This window comes from Triturus cristatus, chromosome 9, assembly GCF_964204655.1.
Source record: "Triturus cristatus chromosome 9, aTriCri1.1, whole genome shotgun sequence".
Lineage (NCBI taxonomy): Eukaryota > Metazoa > Chordata > Amphibia > Caudata > Salamandridae > Triturus > Triturus cristatus.
The window spans coordinates 949,792,023-949,812,506 of record NC_140592.1 but is presented as its reverse complement, the minus strand read 5'-3'; positions in this window follow the sequence as shown (position 1 = coordinate 949,812,506).

The window sequence follows — 20,484 nt, the reverse complement described above, 5'->3', positions numbered from 1 at the left end:
TAATTGTGGTTGTATTTAATTTTTTGTATAGTATGTACATAGTTGGTCAAGTGAGATGTGTGGTATTCTGTACTACTCCTCTCTATGATATTGTTTTATCATCACTGTGTTCTACTTCAATGCTCTTGTCCTGATCTGTGAATAGAATGTGTGTATGTCATAGTTTAACTGGAGATTTACTGGTTCTACTTGAAGTTGAAGTGGCAGTTAATCCTGTGGGTCTTTACTGCTGGATGAGATCTTCTACAGAGAATAAACCTGCAGTTTACATCATCTTCATGTCCATCATTTTATTCAAGAATACCACACACCACCACCGATACCAACACTACCAATACCACCATCACCAATACCACCATCACCACCAATACCACCACCACCAATACCACCAATCCAATACCATCACCAATATCACTGCCATTACCACCACCAATACCACCACTACCACCACTAACACCACCACCAATACCACCACCATCAATACCACCAATACCAATACTACCACCACCAATACTACCACCCCACCACCAATACCACCACCAATACCACCACCACCACCAATACTACCAACACCAATACCACCACCACCACCAAAACCACCACCAAAACCACAACCACCAATGCCACCACCACCACTAACACCATCACCACCACCAATACAACCACCACCACCAATACCACCATATACAATACCAGCACTAATACCAACAAGTACCACCACCACCAATACCACCACCATCACCAATACCACCCCTCCACCAATACCACTACCACCACCACCAAAACTACCACCACCACCACCAAAACCACCACCAATACCACCACCAATATCACCACCACCAATACCACCACCAATACCACCACCACTACCACCACCAACACAACCACCACCAACAATACCACCATCACCAAAACCACCACCAATACCACCACCACCCATACCACTACCAATACTACCACCACCAATAACACCTCCACCAATACCACCACCACGAACACCACTCCCAACACCATCACCACCACCAATACCGCCACCACAACCAATACCACCACCAATACCACCACTAATACCACCAATACCACCACCACCACCAATACACCCACACCACCAAAACCATCACCCCCAATATCAATACCACCACCACAAATACCACCACCAGTACCAATACCACCACCAATACTACCAATACCACCACCAATACTACCACTAATACCACCACCATCAATACCACCACACACCACTAATACCACCACCACCAGCAATACCACCAACACCAGCAATACCACCACCAATAACAGTACCACCATCACAATACCACCACAAATACCACCACCAATAATATCACCACCACCTATACCACCACCACCAATACCACCACCAAATACTAGCACCACCACCAATACCAGCACCACCACCAATACCACCACCTCCCATACCACCACCAATAACACCACCAATACCACCACCACCAATACCTCCACCAAAACCACCACCAATACCACCACCAAAACCACCACCACCAATACCACAACCACCAATATCACCACCACCAATACCACCACCACCAATGCCTCCACCAATACCACCACCACCACTACCACCATCACCACAAGTACCGCCACCACCATTACCACCACCACCACCAATATCACTACCACCACCAATACCACCACCACAAATACCACCACCAATACCACCACCAGTACCAATACCACCACCAATACTACCAATACCACCACCAATACTACCACTAATACCACCACCACCAATACCACCACCTACCACCAATACCACCACCACCACAAATACCACCACCACCACCAATAACAGTACCACCATCACCAATACCACCACCACCACGAATACCACCACCACCAATATCACCACCACCACCAATATCACCACCAATATCACTACCACCACCACCAAGACCACCACCACCAACAATACCACCACCACCATGCCAATACCACCACCACCAATACCATCACCACCCATACCACCACCACCACCAATACCACCACCAATACCAATACCACCACCAATACCACCACCACCAGTACCAATACTACCACCAATACCACCACCACCAATATCACCACCAGCACCACCAATACCACCACCACCAATACCACCACCACCACCACCAATACCACCACCACCAATACCACCAATGCCACCACTAATACCAGCACCACCACCAATACCACCACCACCAATACCACCATCACCACCAGTACCGCCACCACCATTACCACTGCCATCACCAATACCACTACCACCACCAATAACACCACCACCAATACCACCACCACAAGTACCAATACCACCACCACCAATACCAATACAATCACCACCAATACCAGCACCACCAGTAATACCACCACCACTAAAACCACCACCAATACCATCAATGCCACCACCACCAATACCACCCCCCCACCAATACCACCAATACCAGCACCACCAATACCAGCACCACTAATACCAGTATCACCACCACCACCACAAATACGAATACCACCACCACCAGTACCAATACCACCACCAGTACCAATACCGCCACCACCAATACCACCACCACCAATACCACCACCACCAATACCAGTACCACCACCAATACCACCACCACCAATATCACCACCACCAATACTACCACCACCACCAATACCACCCCCTCAGTGCTTTTCACTCACTAGTAATAGCAGGGGCACTATATAAGGCCAGAGCTGCAACCAAGACCAACCCTCCCTCTCTCCATGCCTGCCATAAACCACAGCCCGCCCTGCACCAGGAGGTGAAGCCAGGGCCCTACTACAGCTGGAGTGTTTTTTATTAGGCCAAAGATAGCAATGACATTATGCAATGTCGCACTGCACACTCAAATCACAGAGAGGGCAGGAAATAGATCCCCTCCCGCTCCTTCTCCTAAACCGCGACAGTGTAATCACAGAGCGAAAAGTGTTGGAGCGCTTTGTTAGTGTTTATACTAGCTCAGATCATATGTAACTCTCACTTCACACTTTGTGCCTGTATAATTTACAACACTTACACATCTTCTTCACTGCACTATTCATCACTACTTTGAAGACCTCGCAGGCCGGTCTCTTCCTCTGATATTTACAATCTAACAAGCGGTCAAGAAGGCCCTTTATTGCAATGCAATAGGTCTCGCATTTGAGAGTTTAAGCTATTAGTATTGTAAATGACAATGCCTTTTTTTATGTTTTAAAACCCAAAACATAAATAAAAGGCATTGCCATTTACAATGCCAATAGCTCAAACTCGTGTGAATGTGAGACCTATTGCATTGCAAATGCTTGTTTGTATAAACTCTTGAACTTTGAGCTGCTTGAACTATTTACACACTATGATGAGATCATCTTTTGGAGAGGGGCACCACATCAACCTTATATTTGTGTCCCTTACCTTATGTACATGCTTACAATAGTATCATTATTATCATTTTGCAGCCTTGAGGAATAATTCGGATGAAACACGTGTTGGCTGTCTATCTCTAATGAAGAATGCATTTCCATTGAATCACCATCTGTATGTGAAGAGAATAAATCATCTATAACCACACACTACAACTCTGGAATAAGAAGATTATTATATTTCAGCTATACTTCAAATATGGACTGCATGTGTGTGTTTCAGTTGTTTTTGTGACTTTATGTAATACACCCTGGACATGGAGAGCAGTTGAAAGCCCACTATGAGGGCACCCTTGGTGTGCCCCTCCAGGTCACAGAACAGGTTCTGGACTACGTGTTACAAAGGACATGCCTAGGCCGCAGTGCACATGCTAGATTAGTGTGAACCCTGGGGCAAAATAAGAGTCAGGATACCCGAATCACTTGGAGTCAGACACACAGAGCAGATGTATTTGCCCTTTACCATGCAGGGGATGTTCCTGTCCAAACACAAACCATGTGAGTTTACAAAGTGTATTCTTTACAACTGCACAAATTCTTCATACTTTGAGCCTTTTGTACGCACGCTATTCTCCATTAGCTATGGCAACTTGAAACATTTCAGTTTTTCTTTTGGGTTTATTTTATACAGCGTTTAATTAGGAGGCTAAATATTTGTAAAGGTGAAATGTGTTTTTCGTTGGTGTGATAGGTAATCTAGGTGATCAAGTGGCTTCTGTGTCACAGAACTTTTCCCATAGTGGGCTTGTGTGCATTGCGACTACCGCACAGGCTACTGACAGAGTTCCCACAGCACTGGTCCTTGAGGATCAGGGCTGGAGATATTGAACCCTTATCTCTTTCTCATGATCCTGCTTTTAGGCCCAAGACCAGGGTTCACACAGTGAACCTCAGGCTCTTGGTTCTGGTAATGTGAGGTGCAAAAGGTGGGTCATGTAGAAGATTGGCAAAACTTTTAATAAGGACAAGAATATGTTGACTGATAGCTTCCACTCTGTTCCTTCTCACATATTCTTGCCTCCTCGCTGTATTGGCTAACCCTATAAGCAGGCTCAGCCAATACAAGGAAGCTAAGACTTAGGGTGCTATTTCTCAATACAAGGATAACTATTTGCAACATCCTTGGTTCTAGTATATCTGCTGTCTCTCACGTTTGAATGCACTCTACATATGGACAGAGGTGCAACAGTCAACCCTCAAGTCACACATGCAGTGAGCGTGCATTTAAGAGCAAGTCACCAACTTAATTACTGACTGCGACAGTGGCCGTCAAAAGTAGTTGGTCTAAATAGCCACATGTCCTTTGGGGAGAGTCACCTATAGTCCATGATACTCGAGGACGACGAAGGTCGAGGAGATAAAAGGTTCGACTAGTGGGTCCATGAAAAAAGGAAAAAACGACGGAGAAGCTGCTGGTCCAGAAGGTGCATGGTTAGAATCGCAGCTCTAAGAAGTCACAATGGGTCACTATTTAAAGGATAGAAAAAACAGAATACAGAGGCACATGAAGGCTTGGAAGAACCAGCAGATCAGGTATTTCACATTCAAAAAAGGGAGCTCCTGTAGGTCATCTGGTGAATGGGGAGTAAACCCTAGTCAGTTCTGAGTTTAAGACAGAAAGGGGAATACAAACTATTAGGTATTAGAGCAATGTGCAAGGTCATTTTTATAAAGACAAAGGAGCTAGATGCAGCATTGAATTAGTAAGCAAACATCAGTTACATTAAATCTACCTTTAATACACTCTATGGTGTCAGGTGTTGATGGCACCGTATTCCCTAATGCTTTAAGGGATGTCATGAAAATCTTGTTCGTACAAATAGCAGTAGAAAAAGCAGTCCTAGGCCACACTCATCATCTTTGCAGTATTATTGCACATAGGTTTACAAGCATTGCTTAGGATTCCGAATTATACTCACATTGCTGCTATCAGTCAGTTCTTCCTACCCCACACCATCCTGAATTTTATTGATGGCCTTATCTTCATGGGGCCTGCATGAGGTGTCCAATGGATTCATCAGCTTTTGTGCAACAAAGAAATTAATTACTGTATGCTACCTCTGGCCTTGCCATCTCATTAATTATTTGGACCAGTCTTCTTTCGCTGGAAAATAATGTCCTAAGCTTAGCTTAGTAATATATGCCTATGTAACAATGCCTGCATTCTGGCCAGAGTACTTATGTTTAGACCTTGGCATCCCTCCACTTGCATATGTTTCTTATCTTGTTTCTGTCCTATAAATTTGCTGTGAACTCCCTTTAACCTATATATACATAGAGATATATATACATGCATTTACATATTTATACATACATATACATATATATATACATATATACACACATATACATACATAGATACACATATACATATATACATATATATACATACATATATATACATATATATATATATATATATATATATTCAGTGAAAAAACCATAGGTTTCACACGTTATAGTTAGCTGGACATTTTACTGATAAAAAACCAATGAAATTCACCCGTTATAGTTAGTGCAGGCAACTATAACTCACGCGACCACAATCCTCTGCTGATGCTAATACTGTATTTAGACAATTATTTGCCCATGTCTTCTTCCATTAAATTTTAGCTATACATATATTACAAATATTTTTTTTTCATAAAGACACATATGTCATCAGCAGAGGATTGCGGTCGCGTGAGTTATAGTTGCCTGCACTAACTATAACGGGGGAATTTCATTGGTTTTTTATCAGTAAAATGTCCAGCTAACTATAACATGTGTGAAACCTATGGTTTTTTCACTGAATTTGCAAGGTTTTTTAAATGCTAATTCCTAACTATAACGTGTGTGAAACCTATGGTTTTTTCAGTGAATTTGTACGTTTTTTTAAATGCTAAGTTACTTTACGCCATTCGTGGCGTGCTCGCCCACTTAACGCAGTTCGTTCCGTGCGCGCACGGTGCGCTTCGCGCACCGCGCGCCCACTTTACGCAGTTAGTGCCGTGGATGGGCCATGTACGCACGATACGCTACGCGCACCGTGCGCACATGGAGGACATATTATGCGCTTCGTTGTGAAAGGTAAGCTGTTAATTTTCTATTTATGGTACTGGATAATTATGCCATGCACAAATGGTGCTCTGCGGGCACCATTTACACACGGGGTGGGGAGAGTGTGGATAATTTTTTTTATTTAAATTTTTTTTACCGTACGCGTACGGTAAGCGTAATCGGTGATTTTTCGTAAAAAAATTAAAATGAATTTTTGGCCTTGGGGGTTCTTTGGGGACACATTAATCAAGGCTAGGTGGTTAGGAGCTGTCTAAACAGTCCCTTTACATGTTTTTTGCCTTTGTTTTTCCTCCCCCCCTCAGAGTGCGAGAGAGAAAATGGCGGCCGCCGCTTCCTGGTTTCGACCGATTCGAATGTTTACTAAGATCTAACAGCCAATCAGAATCGCGCTCGCGCACGGCACCGTACGCGTACGGTAAGCTTACCGTAAGCGCACGGTAAGCGCACCGTAAGCTGGCTCAGATATATATATTGATTTAAATGCTATTTTCTCAGGAACTACTGAACAGATTTACACCAGACCTACAAAAGGCACTTCCTTGACCTGAGGACTACCTCTCTGCCAAATTTCAAGTAACTCTGTTCAGCCGTTCGGGCTGTAGCTGTGTCTAAAGGTCCTATGGAAAAATGCATGGGAAAAACGCGTTTTGGGACCCCCCTTTTATCTCAGCCCCCGCTTGACGAATCCCCCCGAGACTTTCAGGGTAGGAGCGGAGCGTAGCGCCCCACCTATTTTGAAAATTTCGCGAGGATTCGTCGACCGGCGCCAAAGTTATTCCAAATAGAATGTTGCGGATTTCCTATGGAAACAGGGTCCTAACTATAACTATCTACTGGCGACCGCCAGTAGATAATATATATATATATATATATCAAGCTCCAAGGTTACCACACAAATTAGGAAGCACTCAGCAGCTACGAAGGTTCAACCTTAAAACCTTTAATGAAAGGTACGGGCGGTGCACAACAAGCTGGAAACATTGTAGCAATAAGTTCGTCATGCCTGACGCGTTTCGAATAACTTCTTCTTCAGAGGCTTAGACGACAAATGGCAAACCGGCACTCCCCCACATCTTAAATGCTCGATGCCACGCCCTGGATGGGCCGCCCAAATGAGACTGTGTCCTATTGCATTCTGGGAGTTGGAGTGCTGCACTTTAAAATCCATAGATGGGTGCACTTTCTTGATACAAATAAAGACTCTGGATGAGCCCCCACTCGTGTCACCGTCCTCAATCATGACGTAGATGCCCCACTGCAAGGTAGGTATGACGAACTTATTGCTACAATGTTTCCAGCTTGTTGTGCACCTTGGAGCTTGATATATGTGCGGCAGCCTCAGCCGTAGGGAATGCACCACCCCTTGATCACAATGGGGGCCACGGGGACGGTATTTACCTACCTTGCAGTGGGGCATCTACGTCAGGATTGAGGACGGTGACACGAGTGTGGGCTCATCCAGAGTCTTTATTTGTATCAAGAAAGTGCACCCATCTATGGATTTTAAAGTGCGGCACTCCAACTCCCAGAATGCAATAGGACACAGTCTCATTTGGGCGGCCCATCCAGGGCGTGGCATCGAGCATTTAAGATGTGGGGGAGTGCCGGTTTGCCATTTGTCATCTAAGCCTCTGAAGAAGAAGTTATTCGAAACGCGTCAGGCATGACGAACTTATTGCTACAATGTTTCCAGCTTGTTGTGCACCGCCCGTACCTTTCATTAAAGGTTTTAAGGTTGAACCTTCGTAGCTGCTGAGTGCTTCCTAATTTGTGTGGTAACCTTGGAGCTTGATATATGTGCGGCAGCCTCAGCCGTAGGGAATGCACCACCCCTTGATCACAATGGGGGCCACGGGGACGGTATTTACCTACCTTGCAGTGGGGCATCTACGTCAGGATTGAGGACGGTGACACGAGTGGGGGCTCATCCAGAGTCTTTATTTGTATCAAGAAAGTGCACCCATCTATGGATATTAAAGTGCGGCACTCCAACTCCCAGAATGCAATAGGACACAGTCTCATTTGGGCGGCCCATCCAGGGCGTGGCATCGAGCATTTAAGATGTGGGGGAGTGCCGGTTTGTCATTTGTAGTCTAAGCCTCTGAAGAAGAAGTTATTCGAAACGCGTCAGGCATGACGAACTTATTGCTACAATGTTTCCAGCTTGTTGTGCACCGCCCGTACCTTTCATTAAAGGTTTTAAGGTTGAACCTTCGTAGCTGCTGAGTGCTTCCTAATTTGTGTGGTAACCTTGGAGCTTGATATATGTGCGGCAGCCTCAGCCGTAGGGAATGCACCACCCCTTGATCACAATGGGGGCCACGGGGACGGTATTTACCTACCTTGCAGTGGGGCATCTACGTCAGGATTGAGGACGGTGACACGAGTGGGGGCTCATCCAGAGTCTTTATTTGTATCAAGAAAGTGCACCCATCTATGGATTTTAAAGTGCGGCACTCCAACTCCCAGAATGCAATAGGACACAGTCTCATTTGGGCGGCCCATCCAGGGCGTGGCATCGAGCATTTAAGATGTGGGGGAGTGCCGGTTTGCCATTTGTCGTCTAAGCCTCTGAAGAAGAAGTTATTCGAAACGCGTCAGGCATGACGAACTTATTGCTACAATGTTTCCAGCTTGTTGTGCACCGCCCGTACCTTTCATTAAAGGTTTTAAGGTTGAACCTTCGTAGCTGCTGAGTGCTTCCTAATTTGCGTGGTAACCTTGGAGCTTGATATATGTGCGGCAGCCTCAGCCGTAGGGAATGCACCACCCCTTGATCACAATGGGGGCCGCGGAGACGGTATTTACCTACCTTGCAGTGGGGCATCTACGTCAGGATTGAGGACGGTGACACGAGTGGGGGCTCATCCAGAGTCTTTATTTGTATCAAGAAAGTGCACCCATCTATGGATTTTAAAGTGCGGCACTCCAACTCCCAGAATGCAATAGGACACAGTCTCATTTGGGCGGCCTATCCAGGGCGTGGCATCGAGCATTTAAGATGTGGGGGAGTGCCGGTTTGCCATTTGTCGTCTAAGCCTCTGAAGAAGAAGTTATTCGAAACGCGTCAGGCATGACGAACTTATTGCTACAATGTTTCCAGCTTGTTGTGCACCGCCCGTACTTTTCATTAAAGGTTTTAAGGTTGAACCTTCGTAGCTGCTGAGTGCTTCCTAATTTGTGTGGTAACCTTGGAGCTTGATATATGTGCGGCAGCCTCAGCCGTAGGGAATGCACCACCCCTTGATCACAATGGGGGCCACGGGGACGGTATTTACCTACCTTGCAGTGGGGCATCTACGTCAGGATTGAGGACGGTGACACGAGTGGGGGCTCATCCAGAGTCTTTATTTGTATCAAGAAAGTGCACCCAACTATGGATTTTAAAGTGCGGCACTCCAACTCCCAGAATGCAATAGGACACAGTCTCATTTGGGCGGCCCATCCAGGGCGTGGCATCGAGCAATTAAGATGTGGGGGAGTGGCGGTTTGCCATTTGTCGTCTAAGCCTCTGAAGAAGAAGTTATTCGAAACGCGTCAGGCATGACGAACTTATTGCTACAATGTTTCCAGCTTGTTGTGCACCGCCCGTACCTTTCATTAAAGGTTTTAAGGTTGAACCTTCGTAGCTGCTGAGTGCTTCCTAATTTGTGTGGTAACCTTGGAGCTTGATATATATATATATATATATATATATATATATATATATATATATTTTGCCACACTTCCAAACAGGAAAGTCGACGCCGTGTCTTTATGCAAAAATCTATAATGTCAGCTGTTAGTGTAAGACGCGTTTCGCCTGCCCAGCAGGCCTGCTCACTACTAAATCAATAAAGTTTTTCCGTCATTTTTAACAGTGAATGCAATTGTGTCACATGTGAACTACAAATTAAAAGAACGTGTAGACAGACTTGTAGTTTTCTCATTGATGCGAAAACATATTGAATCATAAAATTGCAAATCAGACAGTAATAAATGGGTGATCATGCTAAAAATGTTTTGCGGCGATAGAGCTGAAATATATACTCTTGAGGTGTCACATATACAATTTAAAACCCCAAATGTTTACAATTTTATCGTCATGGTAATAGACATAGACCAAAACAGAAAACAAGCAAAGGCATTGGTGGAGTCCTGCCCAGTGGGCTAACTCATTTTGACATTACAATTGCAACATCACCTGTATAGAAATTCAGGACACCGGCACTGTTGAGTAAATACATGGTGACATCTTTACCAATTATTATGAGAGTAAATATAAAAAACGTAAAAAGCCACAAAACACAATGCAACAAGGCCAGTGCTGCCCAAGTGGGCTTACCCAATATTGTCAAATACAAGCAAGTTCTTCCAACACATATGTTCACATTATCTTAGAAAACAATTGATTGAATTTTTTTAATTCATAGACAAACTGTCTGCCTCTAAATTGTATGTGCTATAATTTAAATACAAAAAAAGTTAAAAACAAACAGGAAAGGGAAAGAAGGAAAGCAGCATCGTATACCTTAGTTATAAATGTGTGTGAAAATCTTCTTCCATATTAAGTCGCTCTGGGATTTTGGTTTTAAGCTTGATAATATAGTTTGATTCAAGCCTTCTCAATTTCTTTTCACGATGACCACCTCTCACATTGAGCGGGACAGCATCAATTACAAAATAGGAAAGACCCCTGACATCCTTGCCATGGTGTTGCTCACAATGTCTGGCTACGGGGTAAGTTCTATCTCCGTTTTTAATAGCTCTTAAGTGCTGCAAGATTCGCTTATGGACAGGGATAATACTGCTTCCTACGTACCTCAGGCCACAAGGGAACTGAAGTACGTAGACAGCATAATCCGTCTTACAAGAGAATTGTCCCGTGATCTTCTGCTCAATGTTGGATAAGCCAAGAGTATAGCTGGAAGTGTTTTTGCCATGGATACAGGCTTTGCACTTAGTGCATCTTAAAAAGCCATTCTTTCTGTTTAATCACATAGTAGTTGATGTTTTGCAGGACATAGTGGGTAGCATGTTACTTACAAGTGTTTGCTTGAGAGACCTGGCCCTTCTGAAAGTGATTTGCGGCCTGCGCTGAACAAATTTACCCAGGATGGGATCATTGGAGATAATATGCCAATGTTTTTGTGGAATGTTCCTTAACCCACCCTGCTGGTTATTGTATGTTGTAATCATTCTACATTGATTATCATTTTTTTTGGTTGCTCTTTCATTCTTTTTGCTGGTACTAAACAGTATGTCCTCCCTGGACTTTTGTTGGGCCATACATTTTGCTTCATTTATGCATGTTTGGGAGTAACCTCTTTGCAGAAAATCGTTTCCTTAGACATATAAGTTCTGCCCCCAGATCTTTGTTGTTACTGCAATTTCTCATAGCCCTAAGACATTCCCCATAGGGGATGCTTCTGATCAAATTATTGGGATGAAAACTAGTTGCATGTAACAATGTGTTTCCATCCGTAGGCTTGCGATAAAGTTTGGTCTCTAACTTACCATTATGTACAAACACTATTAAATCCAGAAAGTTAACTTCAGTCTCACTTATCACACTCGTAAGTTTTAAATTCAAATCATTAGTTTGCAGTTTTTTTTACAAAGTCCCTTGCTCTTTTTTCAGTACCTTTCCACATGACGAATAGATCGTCGATATAACGACTCCAGTGGATAACATTATCCTGCCATTCCTTGTGCCACAGCGACTGGACCACCTGCCCCTCCCACCAACCCATATGCAAATTAGCATAGCTGGGGGCGAAGCCAGTGCCCATCGCCGTACCGCATACCTGGTGGAAAAGTTCTCCATTAAACAAGAAACAATTATTTTCAAGACAGGTCGTGATCATGCTTAAAAGCATTTGTGTATGCTGCCATAGTTTCACAGGACGGCTGCCTAGGTAATGTTTTATGGCATTCAAACCATCCTTGTGGCGAATACTCATATATACAGTTGTGGCATCAATAGTCATCAATAGGAAGTCTACCTCCCATGGCACATCATAGACTTTACGCAAAAATCCCCAGTATCTTGAATAAACGATGGAAGTTTTTTGACCAATGGACAAAGAAATTAATCAACATACTTAGAGGTGTTTTCTAAGGCGCTACCGATGGCCGAGATAATAGGACGGCCAGGGGGATTTTCTATATCTTTATACATTTTGGGAATTAAATATAGCACAGGAGTAGTTGGATTCCTAATTTTCAAAAAGGTGTCAGGTGTTGATGGCACCGTATTGCCCAATGCTTTAAGGGATGTCATGAAAATCTTGTTCCTACTAATAGCAGTAACAAAACAGCAGTCCTAGGCCAAACTCATCATCTTTGCAGTATTATTGCACATAGGTTTACAAGCATTGCTTAGGATTCCGAATTATACTCAAATTGCTGCTATCAGTCAGTTCTTCCTACCCCACACCATCCTGAATGTTATTGATGGCCTTGTCTTCATGGGGCCTGCATGAGGTGTCCAATGGATTCATCACCTTTTGTGCAACAAAGAAATTAATTACTGTACGCTACCTTGCCATCTCATTATTAGGGGTGGGCGGAATTTGTGTAGTCGCGCTACGCAAAGCTCCGCAAAACGGTAAAAAATCTCCGCGAGCACGCAGAAATACCGCGAACACGTGGAATTGCTTGTTCGCGATGCTTTTTTCCTGTTCACAAATGCTGTTTGCGTGCTCGGGGGGAAATATCTCGCAAACACGTATATTGAGAACGCGAACAAGCAAAAAATTCCGCGAAGCCGCGGAACGCAGAATTTTAGGCAATTACGCATTCTCCGCAGAACACAAAATTACCCAAATTCCGCGAGCGGAACGGAATTTACCGTCCAGGCCTGCTCATTATGTGGACCAGTCTTCTTTCGCTGGAAAATAATGTCCTAAGCTTAGCTTAGTAATATATGCCTATGTAACAATGCCTGCATTCTGGCCAGAGTACTTATGTTTAGACCTGTGCATCTCTGCACTTGCATATGTTTCTTATCTTGTTTCTGTCCTATAAATTAGCTGTGAACTCCCTTTAACCTATATATACATAGAGCTATACATACATGCATTTACATACATACTTATACATACATATGAAGATTAGCGTTCCTGACTCGCTTCTTATCAGCAACAAACAGGTACGGACCACAGCGTGCGTTTTCAGTGCAGATTTATTGCATCCTTAATCAGTTACATTCTCATACAGCAAGTGCCCAGCATGACGCGTTTCGACAGCAGGACGCGGTCTTGATCACATGACGCCCCAAGGGCCAATCCACATTAAGTACTCTTGTTGGTGAAAAAAAACTGGTAAAACATTTTTTCTACAATCAAAGCGATAGAAAAAATACTGCGGTTGTATGAAATACAATCATAGTCAAAACTTGTAAAATAGAACAACGCAATATATGCGAATGTTTGGTGAAAATTGTCAACACATTACATCATGGTTTCATTATCACATTAACAACCAGTTTTTCAAAATAATAGCTGAAGAATCAGTTATAAAAAAAGGAAGAGAATGCCGTTATACATACATATACATATATACATATACATATACCTGAAGCCATCTTGATTGGAATAAACTGGTAACACTTAAAACATTTAACACAATGAGGGGTTTCATTTTGCCATAGAAATTATGATTAGTGCTGAAGAAAGAAAAATTAGGGCACATTTTGAGTGACTTCTCAAATCCTCTTCTATTTCATTAAAAAATTCTGACATGCAGACTGAAACATGCACTTTTAACACCAGTAGCAGACTTCCGTGGTGAGCAGTAGCTTAATGAGCAACTAGAGTGCTAACATTCAGAATTTATGGCAAATGTGTGACATATCTGAATACCTTCTTGATGGAATCAAAGTAAAAAAACTGAAAGCATTTCCTACTGAGGAGACTGCAGGAAATGAGGAAATTAGGAAACTTCATAACAAATAAATCTCCCAAGATGGCCATCAGAGACAAAAGAGCCCAAATGCAACACAAATATCACCCAGATGTAGCCCACATGTAGCCCAATGACAGAAGTGTGCAAAATATGTATTTCTTGTGTTTTTGCAGTTTTATATAGTGCAGACTTGTCAGGTATTGGAGTGCTTTACATGAGCATTGGTTACATCACACAAGATCAAATTCATTTCGGTTGTAGACATGGGTAGATTAAGTGATTTGACCAGAATCACAGAATGTTGAGCTGAAGCAGAAACTCCATCCTGGTTCCCCAGTTGCAAAGTCTGCAGCTCTGGAAGTAACACCACATCCTCTCCCCTAAGTGCAACATTTAATCAAGCGGTCAACTGGATAAAAAAACATAAAGATTACAAATAATTTATAAGTTCTTTGTCGCTATTTGAAAACTCAGAAAATATGTCCTCATTTTAGTTTTTTAGAGCACTAACCATAATTTTGATGCAAATAAGACCCTCTCATATATAAATTTCTGTAGGAAATGCTCTAGGTATTACAGTTTTGATTACATCAAGATGACATCAGACGTTCCACACTTTTGTAATATATATAGAATGTTAGCAATCTAGTTGTTCATTAGGATACTGTTGAGAGGCAGAGGCCAGGGGCACGGACTCTGAAAATTGAAGGCAGGTAGGAGGGTGCAGATGCAACAATTTGACCACACTGGGCAGGCAGGAAGGGCAGTGGCAGCACAACAGACTATGGAGGGCAGTGGAAAGGGGGGCAGGGGCAACAAACCAACAATACAGGACTGGCAAGAGAGGCTGTGGCAATATAATAGACCATTGTGGGCAAAAGGAAGAGGCAGTGGTAGTACAACCATACATGCCAACAGACCCGATTCAGCCAGGAAACATCCAATGTTTTTAAGCTCAAATGGGCTTTATTTGATCTGTCTCCTGTCTACAATCTCCTCTTTTTCAATGTAACTCAAAGGGGGAAATCAATACCCCAGTTTTTTTTCAAAATCTCTCTCTTACCAAGTTCAAAATGTTCGCAAGTATGGTATATTGGATCATGGAGGGCAGGAGGAATTGGGGTAGGGACATAGACTCGGATAACAGAGGACAAGAGGGACATGGAGAGGTGCACCAAACTGACCCTACAGGGCAGGCATCAGGGTTTGCAGCAGCACAATACACCACACAGGGCATGCAGGACGGGAGTGCAGCACAACAATCCATAGAAAGCAATAGGGAGGGGACAGGACCATGCACATGGACAAACAGAGAATAGAGGGGAAAGAGGCAATGGTAGCTAGCTGACCATAATGGACAGACAGGAGAGAAAGCTGCAGCATAACAGACCATAAAGGGCAGGAGGGACAGATCATGGGCATTACAATGGAACAGACAAGCCAGGAGGGAGGGAATAGGGGTCTGCACATGGAAACAGAGGGCTGGGGGCAAGGGGGCAGGACAGGAGCAGCAAGATGACCATGGAGGTCAGGCAGGATGGGCACTAGAAACAAGACACACCATGGAGAGCAACAGTGAAACTATGATGGCATACACACAGACCATGGAGGGAAGGTGGGAGGGGGACAGGGGCAGCTAGCTGGCCACACAGGGAAGGTGGGATGGGCTGTGGCAGCACAGAAGACCATGCATGGCAAGCGGGAGGGTTAGTGGCAGCACAATGGCTATGATGGTCAAGAAGGAGGGTGCAGGGGCATGCACAAAGGACCATGGAGGATAGAAGGGAGGGTCAGGACCTGGGCACAGACAAGAGAGTTCAGGGGAAGGGGCCTCACAACAGACCGCGCGGGGCAGACAGGAGGAGCAGGTGCAGCACAACAGACCAGGGAGGGCAGAAGGGTGTGGCAGTAAAATGGGCCATGGAGGACAGGAGGAAGGGGATGGGGGCATGGCAGGTGGACAGGCAGGGTGGAGGTGGCAGGGACAGGTTACAGTCATCTGACAATGCTAGGCAGGTGGGAGGGGAGTGGCAGCTCAACAGAACACTCAGAGTAGATAGGAGTGGCAGGTCCATGGAACATAGTGGGCAAAAAGAATGGAGCAGGGGCATGCACAAAGACATCGGAGTGCAGGGGGAAGGAGAATAGGGGCAGCAAGCTAAGCACAGAGGCTAAGCAGGAGGTCAATGATGGGGCATAGAATTGGGCAATGGAGGGCAGGAGGAGTGGACTGGTACATCATGCTAAATGGAGGGCAGTGGCAGCACATCAGACCATGCATGGCAGGAGGGAGGAGGCTAGCCCATGGATTCAGACATCAGAGGATAGGGAGGAGGTGGATGGGACAGCAAGCTAACTGTACAGAGAAGGTGGGTATTAGGAACTTTATTGTTTTTAAAATGTGTGTCTGTGCGAACTACTTAAAATATGAACAAGTATGCAGCATAATCTCACTTTTATTCAGGAAGAAGAGGACGTTTGGGACTGTGAGTCCGAGCTCACTTGGCAGAAACACCCCCTGACCCTCCACCCCCCATCGCAAAATGTAATGCCTGTGAAAAGGGTAGGTGAACACAGTGTTATATAGAACATAGTCCTGAGAGCACGATTGAAAATGAAAACTAGATATAGTGTATGGTATAAACTATGCACCAAAAAGTGTGATATAAGATGTACCGGGGTGTGAAATATAATATGCAATACATTGTGCGCAATGATAGATTCATTGGAGAGCGCAAGATAGCACAGGCACTAGCGCGTGCTATGCGATATGCACCTTGGAGTTTAATATGCACAGGGCAGTGTTGTGTAACCTAACTAGTCTCTAAAGTTATAATATAAAATATGTGCTGGGGAGTGTAACGTTGCATATGCACTGTGACAAAGATATGGATCCCAGATTGTAATATGTATGGCATAGCGCTGTGCGTTATAACATAGGCATCCAGGAAGGCACGTTAGATGGGGCAATACAACCTGTGCGAAGGCAAGTGTGGCATGACATATTCACTGGGCGGTGTTACAGTGCACATGGGCTAGAGAGTGTCATAGCATACGCACTAGCTGGTGGAATACAACACAGAGGTGTGTGGCACTCGGCGGGCACTGGTGGGTGCAACACAGCATTGGGCTCAGCCAGGAGCGCGCTGTGACTCTCAAGTGAGGTTCGTCTCCTTTCCAGAGAGTAAAATAAAAAGTATTACACATCCGGTGGTGGATGTGTGTTTTATTAACCGTGAGGGGGGTTTCTTGCATAGTTTTGGTCGAATAGCCTTTGAATGGCTTGGTGTGCGTGTGTATTAAATGTGCCCGTCAATAGGTAATTTGTATAAATAAACGACAAGGGTGTCTACTTGGAGAGTACCCACCGGCGGGGGCACCGGGATTAGGCACGGTAGGGCATCAGACACGTCAGAGCTTCACTAGCGGTGTAAATACATTCCACGTGGATTCATTGTATGCATAGTCGCCTTTTAATGAATATCACGCAAATCATCATGGTGATAGGTACATACGGTTTGTCCAGCATGTCCTAGGTGTTTCTATAAATATATATATTTTTTAAATATTAAAAAACAAAGGCCGTTCCCGGGGGATGGGGTCCCCGGGGCCATAAGCGGCCTGAGGAGTGGGGCAACGCAGCCCCCCTCCTAAAGAATAAAAAAAAAAAAAAGGCCATGCCCCGGGGGTTGGGGTCCCCGGGGCCGATCACGGCCGTGGTAGGTGGGGCCACGCGTCCCCCTTCCAAATTTTCTTTTTTCAAAACAAAAAATTAGGGGGCAGGCCGTGGGGGATGGGGTCCCCAGGGCCAATAAATTAGAAAAAGAAGGGGGGCCACACAGCCCTCCTTCTTAAAAAAATTAAATAAATAAAAGACCGGCATCGCGCCGGAGGCCACGCCCCCTCCTTGCAGCACTCTGCAAACGCGCCCCCTGGCCAGTTGTAAGTTGGGGAATTAATTCCCCTTCAATACTGAAGGTCCCTGAGGGCCAACTAGCCCAACAGGTATCTCCATTTTACGCCAGGGAGCTGCGTTGCAGACAGGTGTTCTGAGGCCACGCCCCTTTTTACACCTTTCAGCAACGCAGCTCTGTGGCGCTTACTGGCGGTACCTAGTGTGCTAGTTTGACCCTAGGGACCCTTAGGATTCAAGGAGCAAATCGGCGGCCGTCAGAGCGGCAGATAAGAGCAATTTTTTTTGCATTCCATTTTGTGTGTGTTCTCTCCACCCCCGCCACCCCATCAAGCAATGAGAGCAGCCGCCACTGCTTTTTGTAAGGTATGGTATGGGAGACCGCATGCATGTGTGCCTGTTACAAGCCTGTTTGTGGTACCATCAGGGAAATCAACTGTAACCCCCCCCCCCAGCTATAAAACAGGCCCATCAACAGCCAAAACCCCATCCCACTCACTGACCTGTCAGGCCAGCCCTATAGGCCAGTCGGACTCTGCAACGTGCATGTGGGAGGCGGGGAGGAGAGGAAACACTGTGTACTTGACTAGCTTTGATCTCACAGGTTGCTCTTGTAGCTCTAATCTGGTCCACACTCACTGGTAGTTGCTCTGCACAGTAGAAGGAAGGTACTTGAACTAATGCACAAAAACAGCATAATAGCACTTGTTACTAATCAGCGTTGGCTCCCATTAAACAATTTTTCAATATTTCAAAAGTTACCTTTTATTCACTAAGGTGCAGTGTCTGTTTGCAGCAATGTGCGGCAACCACTTTTTTCTGCAACCCAGTTCACAGTTTTAGCAACAGGTATCATACATTTACCTTGTTCTTTTTTTATACTTTCATATATTGCTACAATTACTTTTATACCATTTTGCTATTTTATTCTAGAGAACGCAAATTATAGCTTGAAGCTTTCTTGAATTTTAAATAGTTATCTCTCTACTATTTGCTCATACTCAATTCCTTGTGCAATAGTGATGAGTTAGTAGAAGTGCATTCATCTAAAATGTCTGTAGGTTTAGATGTATTCCAACTCATGCTGATATTGGTACTCTTCGCTTATATCCTGTTTTGTTCTCCTTTTTTACGTCAAGCCTACTAGACAGCACAAGGGGCCACATGTATGAATTTTCTTTTCATTCGCAAATGATGCAATTTGGTCAACTTGGCCGTTTGCGAATGCAAAATAGCCTTTCATGATGTATGAAAGGCTTTGTAGTCGCAATTTTAGGTAATCGCAAAAATGTTGATTACCTAAAATTGTGACCACCGTTCCCTTTAAGGCGCGTGCGCACCTTCCCTGACGTCAGCGTACACTGCCGTCAGGGGAGCGCGCACAACACAGCCAGGACGTCGCGTGAGAGAGTCGCGCCGCCGCTTTAAAGAAGCGAGCGGCGCGAAAAGCAGGCACTTTTGAATGCGGTGTCAGAGGAGTCGTGACGGAGTGCAGGTAAGGGGGCTTGTGGGGGCTTCGTGGCTTGTGGCGATTTGGGGGCTTGTGGTGGCTTAGGGGCTTGTGGGCGTGTGGCTGCAGAGCGCAGGGCAGATTGTGGCCTTTTGTTTACGTATTGATGGTTATCACAGCCAGTGAAGGGGCTCTGATTACCATCAACACTTAAACAAAAGGCCACAATCATCCCCGCGCTTTACTAACAAAAAAGTAGAGCCAGTTTAAAAACACAGCGTGTGCCAAAGTACACGCTGTGTTTTTAAACTGGCTCTACTCTTTTTTTAGTAAAGCGCGGTGCTAGGCTCAAACGGTTCAAAAGCAGCGACACTTTGTCACGCGCTGGAAGGCCCTTTGCAAAGCTTAACTGGTCATCTTTATGTTGCTTATATTTATCATTTGGGCAGTTAAACTAATAAAGTGCACTAATGTCCTGACAGTTTTAAGTGCAAATACGTCAAAATAATTAATACTAATATGAAATGGGCTGCCTTACGCTGCATAATTTGCCTTTTCTTGTCACATAATGTATTCACATTTGCTGCATAAATTCGCTCACCCCTGCCGCATAACTCCAGGGGGCCAGAGTATGATGTTGAAAGAAAGTGTATAATCTAAGTAAAAAAATTACTGAGACATATGTGGATTAATACACCCAACCAAATGATACCAGAGGACCACAAGATACCATCCT